This window comes from Macadamia integrifolia, unplaced genomic scaffold, assembly GCF_013358625.1.
Source record: "Macadamia integrifolia cultivar HAES 741 unplaced genomic scaffold, SCU_Mint_v3 scaffold621, whole genome shotgun sequence".
Classification (NCBI taxonomy): Eukaryota; Viridiplantae; Streptophyta; class Magnoliopsida; order Proteales; family Proteaceae; genus Macadamia; species Macadamia integrifolia.
Window position 1 is genome coordinate 222,612 of NW_024870499.1, and position 13,096 is coordinate 235,707.

At 36.7% G+C, this 13,096-nt stretch overlaps 1 long non-coding RNA gene across 1 annotated transcript; it reads right to left on the minus strand.

Moving 5' to 3' along the window:
* Positions 1-1,183: 1,183 nt before the first annotated feature.
* On the minus strand, positions 1,184-2,544 carry LOC122069462. The gene is made up of 2 exons (XR_006137456.1): positions 2,312-2,544; positions 1,184-1,874 (listed from the first exon to the last, which is right to left on the minus strand). It is a non-coding gene; the product is annotated as an uncharacterized LOC122069462 (long non-coding RNA).
* Between the last annotated feature and the right edge of the window lie 10,552 nt (positions 2,545-13,096).

Consider the following 13,096-nt stretch of genomic DNA (forward strand, 5'->3'; position numbering starts at 1 on the left):
TGTTGTTGTCCTCCCATGTCTTGGGTCGTTATTTTCTTGTTTTGGTTGAAGAGTGAGTCTTTAGAAGCTTGTTGGTGTGTGATGCGATGCAATGAAGTAGACAAAATGAACTGCTTTTTTAACACTTTCTGTATATTAGTTGAACCTCTTGTTTGGCACTTTGGCTGTGTGTAAGATTGCATCTTATGGAAAGCAACACAAGGTGAAGTGTAAAACGAACGAAACTTGCTAGAGGGAGGGATGGACTGGACTGATTAAGAATCCCAATCTTGAATTATCTATTTTTAAATCAAGTTAGGAATTTTATTATTTATTTTTAAGTTAAATTATATATATATATATATATATATATTTTTTTTTATTTCAATTAATGTTGTTTACTTTTATTTTTTTTATTTTTTATGTTTAGTGGAAGTTTGGTGAATCATGAATTTAATAAATGAGGGATTTTTTATTTTATTTTTTTATAACATGTAAAAAGTTGCCTAAACATTTAAGATAAGGCTTAAACTTAATATGAAACTTAAAATGTGTTATTATTTTTGGTTTGGTTTTGGTTTTTTCATCTTGAATTAAATTGAAATTAAACCAAATAATTGGGATCAAACCAATTGATATCCTTAGGGGCCGTTTGATTTTGTTTCAATCGTTTCTGTGTCTAGAAATAGCAAAAACGGTTTCTCCCGTTTCTGTTCCAATAAACAATTTTTTTACCTCAAAAAAGTGTTTGATTTTTCTGTTTCAAGAAACGGTTTCTTATGCATGTATCATTAATTACAGTTGAATCCTCTGCTTCTTATGTGACTGATTTTTGTTGAATTATTGTCAATTATTTTGAGATGATCTAACCTAAACCAATGGGCAACATAACCCTAATCCATCGCCTCATACGCCGCTGCGGATCCCACAACGCCATTGTACCATTGTCCTCTCCATGTTTCTCTCTCTCTTACATGACCATGTGGGCCCCATATAGATTATAATACATACAAGTTTTCTGCAGCTACTTTCATGTCCAGTAGAATATCATAGAGAGACCAAGATCATGATCCATTATCTTCATTTTTTACCATACATGTCCAGGAGCTGCTGCTTTGCATCTTTTAGAGCTGATGCTATGGCTACTGCCTCGATTTCCTAGCCTGATCATGTGCTCCTGCAGAACCCTCCATGGATTTGATTAGCCATGCCAACGATCCCACATTCTTATTTGATAAAAAGCAGCAATGCAAAAAATGTTTGTTGTTGTAGGCAATACAAGGTGCTTCATGCATGGGTAGTGTTGACTCTTTTACATGGTAGACAAGATTATGCCATCTTTCTTGGCATTGTATACATTCCTCAACCTGCTTTGTGTGCTGTGTGTGTGTATCATTGATTGAAATCATTCCCAAATTGACTCCTCAAAACATGTTTCCAAGCCTTTACAGCTTCATCACATGGGTTCCACCAGTAGTAGTCTTGCCAATTGAGCATCTGACTCAGGTAGATCTTCACATATTGACCACAAATGTGAAGCAAAGGATTCAACAAAAATCAGTCACATAAGAAGTTGGTTTTACCATGCTATGTGTTTGTTCAATTTCTTCAGTGGAACCCCAAGTTTCACACCAGTTGAGGACAAAAGTGAAGTTAAACATCGCAAGAAGTATTGAAATAGTAGTCCAGTGACAATTTTGTGTGGCTTACCATACTGCATACATCGACTGCCAAGTCATTATTCACTACCAATGTCCATGAATTCACAGCGACTTTTAATCAAACAGTTGGGAAGTGTAAGTCCAACCTTGTAGAACTCCTTAGTACTTTACAAACTCCCTCTGCCGTTGCTCTATATCAAAGCTTCCAATCCAAGAATCTTCAACCCAGAAGCCCTGATAATGGCTTTTATAAGACATTGGCTGAATAGAAGGAACGAGGTAAGAGAGGGCTCTCAACTCCCTCTGCTGTTCCTCTTTGCTTTGCATCATTTTATCAAACATATGAAATGCACTGCCAAAAAAACGACTCTATCGCAAAGATTTTGTATTGGAATTGCAACATTCAACTCCAAAATCATAGTCCGACAGACTCCTAAAGTCTAGCAGTAACCAAGATAACAAAACTGATTTTCTCCTTCGTGAGATTGACGAGACCGAGCGACGATACAAAACGTGAGCAGCGAGAGGTGTGTGTGAGAGAGAGAGAGAGAGAGAGAGAGAGAGAGAGAGGTGAGAGATGTGAGTGGTAATTAAACTGCAATGCAAATCCCTAACCGCATCCAATCCAGGTTCCATTCCATTACAGAGATGAAATCAACTCGAAATGATACCTGAGAGACGCCGAGCTTTGCGAGAGAAGAGAACTTCGCAAGAGAGCAGAGAACATTGATCTTCCAATAGAGTAGAGAACGTCGAGCTTCGCGAGAGAGCAGAGACGGTCGTCGAGCTTCGCGAGAGAGTTGCAGCTTGTGGAGAGCTACAAGGAGATAGAGAGGGTAGGGCGTCGGGAGTCGGGAGTCGGGAGTCGGGACTGGGGACTGGATTTCACGATTTTTCTCAATCACTTTTTGTTTTAAGAAACAAAAAAACAACTAATAGCTATTTCTTCATTCCTGTTTCTAGGAACAAAAATAGTTATAAATTTCAATTTTTATTTTATAAATAGGTGAAACAGAACCAAAAAATCAAACAGAAAATATGATGTTTTTTCTGTTTCTGAGTACAGAAAAACAGAAAAATCGTTTTTGAAAACAAAATCAAACGGGCCCTTAGTAAACCAAATTTAATTGACACCTTTAGTATGGGTGGGTGGGCGTATGGGTTGTCAATTTGAGGTCCGATCGGTAAAACCTAAAATTGATTGAACTTATTTATCAAATGTGTTAAGACTTATAACAATTAAAATTTTATCCTACCTTAATGGGATCTTTTATACGGAACCTGTCTTTATCACACTTTTTTATTTATCATTTAGAATTAGATTATCAAAAAAACGGAGTTTAAAATCCGAGACCTTACCCTTTCCCATTGTCACTTTTATTGCTTTTATTGTTTGGGTTTGTGACCAATGCAAGTGAAAGTCGAGTCAAACGATACCCCAGTCAGATGGTTGTATAAGGAAATGGTAGGCTTATAGAAAAGAAATAAAAAATTCAAACGAAAATTTTTGATTGGATTTGGGATCCTATTCCTATGTTATACAATTCAATATTCAATTCTCGACGAATCGATTTGATAGCTCAAATATTCTTATTCATGATATTGATCTGATTCAATATCATCCGGATGCAATCGGTTATATGGAGATATTGAGGATTTATGTAAAAAGATTGACGGATTATGACTAATCATAATAAGTGTTCGTTGTCAATTTGATCATCATTACAAATTAGACACAAGTTTATAAAATAAGGTACCAATTGTTCATATGATCGGTCAAGTTAAAGTATCTTACATGCAGTACATTCGTCATCAAGATAATTTATCATCCAATCTACTTTTATAAAAGGAGGAATGAGTTAACAAATTCTTGATAGTTCCACTAAATATAAAAGTAACAAATTGAATCACACAATTTCGTATTGAAAACTAGATATATAATACACAACTTCGTATTGAAAATTAGATAAGTAACCCATAAGGTATTTATGAATAGTAGTTCAATATATAATATAAGATTCACCACTATAAGCAAATTAATTGCAACTCACGTGCGTTACGTCTACCACCAAGACAATCCACCGCGGGTCTATGAGGATAGATTAGTCAAAATAGTTTGGTCATGTTGTAAGGTTCTAAAGTTTGGAAGATCGATTGGCCTGATCAAAATGGATCCCGCCTGACTGACTGACACCACTAGGTAGGTGGGTGCAAGTTTAGCTATTGGCTTGGTGAGCTCAAAGCCCACACGGAGATTTCAAGGCCTGGGTTGGAAGGCGTTTTTGACTTGACATTATGATATGGGAACACTCCCTCTGAACATGAGTAGGATTCGTTTACTCATATTTGATTTCTTTATTATATTTTTTCTCTCCTCCAGAAATGAATAAAAGATGTGGTAAATTTTGAAAAGAGAATATAGATGTTGATAGTGTTTTTTTTTTTTTTTTTTTTTCTCTTAAATGAATTGAAGTTCTATCTAAAAAAAAAAGTTATTTCCTAATCTCCCAATTGGGTGGTCTATGATCAGCTGTCGATATAGTATCTCTTCCAGTGGGGTAAGGGAAGTGAGAACTACTGGTTGATTTGATATTAGATCAGCGGTCGTACTATGATTGTTCGGGAGACATGGCCCCACATGCTACACACAAGAATAAAATCTTTGCAACATATGCAAAGTTACCATTGTAGTTCACTTTGTACTCTTGCGCATAACCCGTTGCAGCAAGATGGGCCAGTTAACGTAAGGCAACTGAATCTTAAAAAACCATATATGGGTATCAATAACTAACAAAGTTGCAATAACCCGTTGCCAAAAAAAAAAAAATAATGGATGAGATATTTTGTTTGATTTCAGAATCATTTCTTCTTCAAGGTTCCAAGGATTCATGGATGCCTAATGGGTCCTACTGGGTTTTTACTATCTTCACTGCTGCGTTTAGTTTCATTCCACCGAAAAGCCATGGGATAGGATGATGCATTTAGATCTGATGAGTTTTCTCAAATTATTTTTACTGATCATATATCTATCATTCTGCTATTGTTGGGATTGGCTTTGAGATCTGTTCATATCATGTTGGTTTAACAGATTGTTATGCTCTTTGATTGCCAAATTCTTGTTATTGTAAATTCTCGTCTCTTTGGTACCTGTAGGTCACAGACAAGTGTTTGAGATTTAAAATGTAACCGCAAGCGTACGGATTAGTGTAGCTACGGGTCGAACACAGGGAGAGCAGCCATTCTATTTTTTTATTTCTTTTAATAATGCAAAAGTGAACCGATTAATGGTTGTGATCTAATTCTAATTGCCGTTCTAAACATAAGTATCTAAAATAACGTCAGAACCATTCGTCATCTAAGAATTTAAAAACGCAAGCCACGCAATTAAAATTAAATAAATAAATAACTGAAAATAAACAACCCACGCAATTAAAAAAAATAATAATAAAGGAAAAAAATGATGAAATAAAAATAAAGTAAAAGAAAGGGGATAAAGCTACAGAGAGACTCATAAGTAGATTTCTCTACTTAGCCCGAAGGATGCATCATAATATGAGGTTTCCTACTTGATCAGAGAGTCATTCTTACAAGGGTTACTCTACTTGGCTTTAGGGAAAAGAAGACAATTAAAATAAAAGCAATAAATTGATGGTTCTATGGTTAGGAGGGGCAAAGCTAACACATACACTAGCCATGAACCTTGGGAGAAAGGGATAGCAATAATGTAACGACTGAAATTAAAATCATAAATTAAGAAAGAAAGGGTAGTTAGAAGAGGGAATGAGACGGGGGAGAGAAGACTACTGAAGGAGCCTACTTACTTGAACTTCAACCCTTGAACTGAAAACTTGATCGATTTGAGATACTACCAGTACTAAAAATCAGATCTGAAATAAACAAAATCTGAAATTTCTAGTACTAGAAAGAACAAATCTTGAAAAAAAAATTACTCCACGGCTCGTGATCTTGTCACCTAGATCTAAGCCTAGAACTATAACTTAAAATATTACAACTCAATTGCATAAATCATAAACATAAAATGGCTGAATAAAAATAAAATAGTGCTTGCATTAATTGAAAAAAAAAAAACTATTACAAAAGTGATTAAAGAAAAGATAAAGAAGAACTAAAACTAAAGAGAGAGCAACTAAAAAAAATTAGAAGAAGAATGAATTGTCTCCCCTACTCTAACATGAGTTGTATTTATAGGGAATTGTGAGGTAGGGTAACAAATTTCTCTTTCCTAAAAGGGAGAAACCCACAATTGATTGTGAGATCTTTTGAGACCAAAAGTGCTAAGGTGGAGGAGAGAGAAGAGAGAAATAAACTTTGAGAAATTTCCTATAATTTTTTTGTTTATTTTTTTTTTCTAATTTATTTCTCTTCTTTTTCTCCCTCCAAGGGACGATTTTCTTCTTGCTTTGTGTGATTTGGACAATATTTTGGTGATGATGTGGAGGAGAGAGAAGATTTGGACAATCTCTATTTCTTTTTTTTTTCTTTCATTTTTTTTTTCTTTGGTGATGATGTGGAGGAGAGAGAAGATTTGGACAATCTCTATCTCTCCCTTTTTTTTCTTCTCTTCTTGCTTCCACGATTTTCCTTTCCTTTTTTTTTTTCTTCTCTTCTTGGAACCCTTCCACATCCTCTATTCTTTTTTTTTTTATTTCATTTTTTTTTTCTTTCCTTTTTTTTTTTCTTCTCTTCTTAGGAACCCTTCCACGATTTTCCTTGCTTCTAATTTGATGTGGAAATCTCCTCCATGCCCTTAGTGCTTTAAGTGAGTGAAAAACAGGAAATCTTCAACAAAATTCTCTAAAAAAAACAACTATGAGATTCGAACTTGAGACCTCTTGGTGAGCAAGGGAATTTTGTACACCATAGCTCACCAACTACGCTAGGTAGTTATTGTCACCAAATACGAATCTTCAATCACTTAAGGATGTGGTCCATCGATCCTTATTGGCATTTGGAATATTCCTTGTACATTTGGGACAACTGCAAATGGGCTGGTTCTGCATCTCAGTTCAGTTCTAATCCATTATTCTTTTTCTGACCCGAAAAGAATAATCATTTGTACGGGTGACTAAACGAATGTGTACTTTTAATTGAACATGTCCATTTTGCTCAGAATTTCTTTCTCTTCGCAACCATGAAAGAAATAGGACATCTTTATGGGTAAAATTGAAGATATAGCGTTCGATAGTCCTTAAGACCTTGAAAATATAAAACTTACAAAAAGAGAGTAAAACCCAAGGTAGCTTCATTCTTAATATGTAAAATGCATGTTTTACTACCCTAGATTTCACACTTAAATGTGCTCATCAGAATTCCTCCACACTTAGACTTTGCTAGTCCTCGAGCAAAACAAAAAGAAAAAGAATAAAGACAAAAAACCTAACTCACTTTCGTAGGAATCACGATTGCACTTAGCATGTTCAACAAGCCTTTAAACCCCTAGGTCACCCCTAGTGGACGAGTTGTGTCTCGTGGGTGTTTGTAGCATAAATAAATCCTAACCTTGGCTAAAGGTAAGACTCATACCGATCCGGAGCAAAGATAATTTCTCTTACAAGGGACCCCCACACTTGAACTTTTATTACCCTTTATCAATTCCATGCACTAGCATATTTCTTAATTTGGAACTCACCTCGTCTCTTCCAAAACATCCTTATCTTAAAGCAAAACCACTTGTGAAGAAATAGGGAACCAATGACTAAGGTGTTAGAGTGTTTTTGACCAAACATGTTACCAAGCAATAATGACATTTGCACATTTTTTTTTTCTTTTTTTTTTAATAATAAACTCTATTCTACTCCACTACTTTTTGTTTGAATGACATGGTGGAACAAACACCAGACACCCAAGTTACTATGTAGCTTCGCTTTTTGCATATGCCCACAAAGGCAGTGATGCTAGAGTTACTTCAAAAGTTTTCTCCCAAGGAATTTCGATCAAGACACCACGCTTCCTGAGGCGCAATGCCCTGTCTAGTTCCAAGGGAATCAATTCTTATTCTTCTTTATACCACATTTCAAATTTCATTTAAAATTATGCATTTATCAACCCATGCCAAATTAAAAAGAAGGTCTCAACTCCAAATAAAAAGTACAAGGAACCCATATACTTACATATGGTCCATCACCATAAAACAAGGGTCTCTTATTTTTCAAAAGAAAGTCCCATCTCAAGACACATGCTTGTTTCTTTCTTCTCAACAGGGTTTTATACGTTCAAAATGGGTACCTTAGTCAAAACTTTTATTTCCATACATCAAGCAACCGAATGGTATGATCATTAGCCAAAAACCAAAATAGGACTTCATCCTTAGCAAGCTTAAAAAAAACAAAAAGAAAAACAAATAAAACAAAGTGGAAAAAAGCAGAAACTGGTTTCCCTAAAAACAAAAAGAAAAACAAATAAAATAAAGTGGAAAAAAGCAGAAACTGGTTTCCCTCCCCCACACTTAAGTCATGCAATGTCCTCAATGCATGGAAAGAATTAAAAGCAAAGACAATGCAAGGAGGTCATACCTGATTAGAAGTTAGTCATCAGTGTAAAGAGGTTCATGGAGATTCATGACCTCTTCACTACTAGTAGTAGGAAACTCGAGGAATGGTTTCAAACGCTGACTATTAACCTTCGAAATTACCCCTGTTCCTGGATTCAAAATCTCCACAACCCCATGGGGATATACATTATAGACAATAAACGGGCCATCCCATCGGGATCTAAGTTTACCAGGAAAAAGATGCAATCGAGAGTTACACAATAAGACCTTATCACCAATTATAAAAGATTTACGCAGAATATATTTATCATAGAAAGCTTTGGTCTTTTCCTTGTAAATCTTGGAACTTTCATAGGCATCATTCCTAAGTTCTTCCAACTCAGATAGTTGGAGCCTACGGTGAATTCCCACATCAGATAAATCAAAGTTGAGATTCTTGATGGCCCAAAAGGCCTTATACTCCAACTCAACTGGTAAGTGACACGCTTTCCCATATACCAAACGGTAGGAAAACTGGCCAAGGTCAGTCTTGAATGCAGTCCGATGGGCCCACAAGGCATCAATGAGCCTAAGGGACCAATCCTTACGGTTGGGATTAACAGTTTTCTCCAAGATTTGTTTGATTTGCTTATTAGACACCTCCACTTAGCCACTAGTTTGGGGGTGATAAGGGATAGATAACTTATGGGTGATCCCATACTTTTTCATTAGGGCCTCAAAAGGTCGATTACAAAAATGAGTACCCCTATCACTAATTATTGCACGTGGTGCACCAAAGTGAGAAAAAATGTTCTCTTTGAGAAATTAGACCACCACTTTGTGATCATTAGTTTTACAAGGTGTGGTCTCTATCCATTTAGAAACATAATCAACGGTCAAAAGTATGTATAAATTCCTAAAGGAATTAGGGAATGGTCCCATAAAATCGATGTCCCAAACATCAAAGATCTCAACTACCAAAATAGGGTTGATGGGCATCATATTCCTCTTATTGATACGGCCAAAAGACTGGCAGGCGGGGCAAGCCTTGCAAAAATCAAAAGTATCTCTAAAAAGAGTGGACCAATAAAATCCGCATTGGAGAACCTTTGCGGCAGTCTTCTTAGGTCCAAAGTATCCACCACATGCATGATCATGACAAAAAGAGAGAATAGAATGTTGCTCATGATCAGGAACACATCGTCGGATAATCTGATCCAGACATATCTTAAACAAATAAGGATTATCCCAGAAAAAATGCTTAACTTGGGAATGAAACCTATACTTATCTTGGGTGGACCAATGCTCCGGAATTAAGCTTGAAACTAAGAAGTTGACAATGTCAGCAAACCATGGTTCACTGGACATTGCAAATAATTGTTCATCTGAAAAGTTCTCGTTGACTGGAGAATCAATAGTCAAGGAATTGGGAAGCTGGGATAAATGGTCTGCAACTAGGTTTTTAACTCATTTCTTATCACTAATTTCTAAATCAAACTCTTGCAAAAGTAAAACCCACCTAATGAGATGGGCTTTGGCATCCTTCTTCTGAACTAGGTATCTGCGGGCAGAATGATCAGTATACACCACCACATGTGAACCAACTAAGTAAGACTGAAACTTTTCTAATGCAAACACAACAGCTAAAAATTCTTTTTCAGTGGTTGTATAATTGAGTTGTGCATCATTTAAGGTCCTACTAGCATAGTAAATGACAGTGGGCAACGTATTAATCCTTTGACCCAAAACTGCTCCTATGGCAAAATTTGAAGCATCACACATCAGTTCAAAAGATTCAGTCCAAACAGGTGGTTGAACAATGGGTGGATTGGTCAACTCCTTCGTAAGTTGTTTGAAGGATTCTAGGCACTCTTTAGAAAACTCAAAAGTTTGATCTTTGGCAAGTAATGAGGTGAGAGGTCGGGCTAACTGATTAAAGTTCTTAATAAACCTTCTGTAGAAGCCTACATGTCCTAGAAAGGACCGAACATCCTTAACAGATTGAGGAGGTGGTAAATTATCAATTAAATCCACTTTGGCTCTATCTACCTTAATTCCCTCCTTGGATATTACATGGCCTAAAACAATATCAGATTTAACCATAAAATGACATTTATCCCAATTCAAATCCAAAATTTTAAATATGCACCTTTTTAAAACTAGGGAAAGATGATGAAGACATTCAGAATAGGAATTTCCATGAATTGAAAAGTCATCCATAAATACTTCTAAGAATTTTTCGACCATGTCAGAAAAAATGTTCATCATGCATCGTTGGAACGTAGCAGGGGCATTGCAAAGCCCAAAGGGCATACGCCTGTAAGCAAATGTTCCATATGGGCATGTAAAAGTGGTCTTATGTTGGTCCTCTAAAGCAATTGGGATTTGGTTATAGCCGGAATATCCATCAAGAAAGCAATAGTATTCATGTCCAGCTAACCTCTCTAACATCTGGTCAATGAATGGCAATGGGAAGTGGTCCTTCCAGGTTGCCGCATTTAACTTCCTGTAGTCTATGCACACTCTCCAACTTGATTGGACATAGGTTGGAATTAGTTCATTATTGACATTGGGAACTACAGTCACCCCAGACTTCTTAGGCACTACGTGAACTGGGCTTACCCATTGGCTGTCAGAAATAGGATAAATTATTCCATGATCCAAGCACTTTAAGATCTCTTTCTTAATGACTTCCATCATCACTGGGTTAGCTCTTCATTGGGGTTCCGTGGATGGTTTGGAATCCTCTATAAGATGTATATGATGTTGCACAATGGAAGGACTTATACCCTTGATATCAGTCATGGTCCAACCTAGGGCTTCCTTATTATCTTTTAACACTTTAAGTAACTCATTTTCCTGACTAGAAGTCAAATTTGAAGAAATTATTACAGGAAGAGTCTGGTCAGGCCCTAGGAAAGTATACATCAAATTAGATGGCAACTCCTTAATATCTAACTTAGGGGGCTCAACTATGGAAGGTTTGGGAATGAAATTGGAAAAGGGTCCTAAGGGCTCCACAGGTGTGTGAAGACTCAAGACTTCAGAAAAGAAATTTTCACTATCATCATCCAACTCATCCATACACTCTTGGAATTCTGAATCAAAATCAATATCAAAGTTGGTAACTAAATCATCAGAAAAATCCAGAAAATCCTCAAGCATATTGATCTCTTCTTCCATATGTGGTTGCTTGCCAATCCTAAACATGTTAAACTCAACAGTTTGGTTACCAAAAGATAATCTTAGGAAACCATTCCAGTAATTGATTAATGCATTACTGGTAGCCAAGAATGGTCTTCCTAGAATTATTGGGATCTCATCCTTGGTTGAGAAGGGCTTAGTATTTAACACAATGAAATCAACAGGGAAAATAAATTCTCCCACCTTTAGTAAGACTTCCTCAACCATCATTTTAGGAATCTTAACAGACCTATCTGCCAACTGAAGAGTAGTTCCAGTGGCTTTCAAGTCTCCTAATCCTAGTTGCTTGTACACATGGTAAGGTAAAAGATTCACACTTGCGCCAAGGTCAAGTAAGGCAGGCTCAATATAGGTGTTGCCTATGACACAAGATATGGTAGGACTCCCTGGATCCTTATACTTGGCTGCTATAGGTTGAGTAATTATGAAACTAATGTTACCTGCCAAGAATGCCTTTTTGGGCACACTAGTAATACGTTTGTGAGTACACAAACCTTTTAGTATCTTTGCATAGGCGGGAATCTGGGATATGGCATCCAAAAGAGGGATGTTCACTTCTACCTTTTTGAAGACTTCTAAAATTTTATCTATGGAAGCAGTCTTCTTTTTGTGTACCAAGCGATTAGGAAATGAGATATGATGAACATAAGGACTGTTAGAGATTTGCCCTTGTTCAGAAGAATCATTTTTGGTTTCCTCAACCAAGTCATCTTTAGTTTAAAAAAAAATCTTTAGGTTCATCAGACGAACCTAGAACAAGAGGGACACTTGTGTCCTCAATTGAAGAAGAGTTAACAGGAGTAATAGATGGGGAAGATTTAAAAACACTCTGTTGGTACTCTCTACCACTCCTAAGGGCATAAACAACATTACATTGGTTAGAGGGCCCTTATTGGGTCTGACCTTGTACTATATTCAGTGGTGCATTAGTTGGTTCTTGTCAACTAACAGGTTGATGATGCCTAGGGTTAGGCTCTGGTTGACTGGGTAAAGTTCCCTTTTCCCTCTCACGCATAATTGAGACAACTTGGGTAAGTTCTCTCGTAAGATTTTGATGGTTTGTCATAAGGAGGGTCATATTTTTTCCAAGTCACTTATTCTACTTGCCTCTCCAGTGTTGGTAAACCCAGGGGGTTGCTGATAAGATGATAGGAGAGGGGCCCTAGGAAAACTCGCCTGAGGTCCTACACTTGACCTAGGAAAAGTATTTTGAAAAAAAGATTGTTGTGCAAAGGGAGGCCTTTGGGGTCCAGGTTGACCTTGATTATAGAAATTGGAAGGTCCTGCTTGGTTGCCCTAATTCCAAGAGAAATTTGGGTGATTTCTCCATTCTAGATTGTAGGTGTTACTATATGGATTATTCTGGTATAAAGCATTAACACTATCATTAGAAGTGCCCCCAGAGGTGTTGGGGCATTCTTCTAGGAGATGTCCAGGGGACTGGCACCAAGCACAAATCTTAACCAAATTGACTGATGATGGCTCTCTAGGAATAATAGCCTCAATTCTCTTGATTAGGCTATCCAAATGGGCTTCCTTGGCTACTATCCCATCCACAAAATATTCTTTTCCTCCTATGGTTCTTTCACTCTCTTGGGTTGATTCCCACTCACGGGTTTTGTCAGCTAAGTCAAGTAAGAATTCCCATGCATTTCCTTCATCTGTAAAGGATGTGAATCCCTCAAGGCACATAGACTCTATCATTTGTTTAGTTGGGTAATCAATACCCTTATAAATTATTTGATATAAATGCCATAGGTCT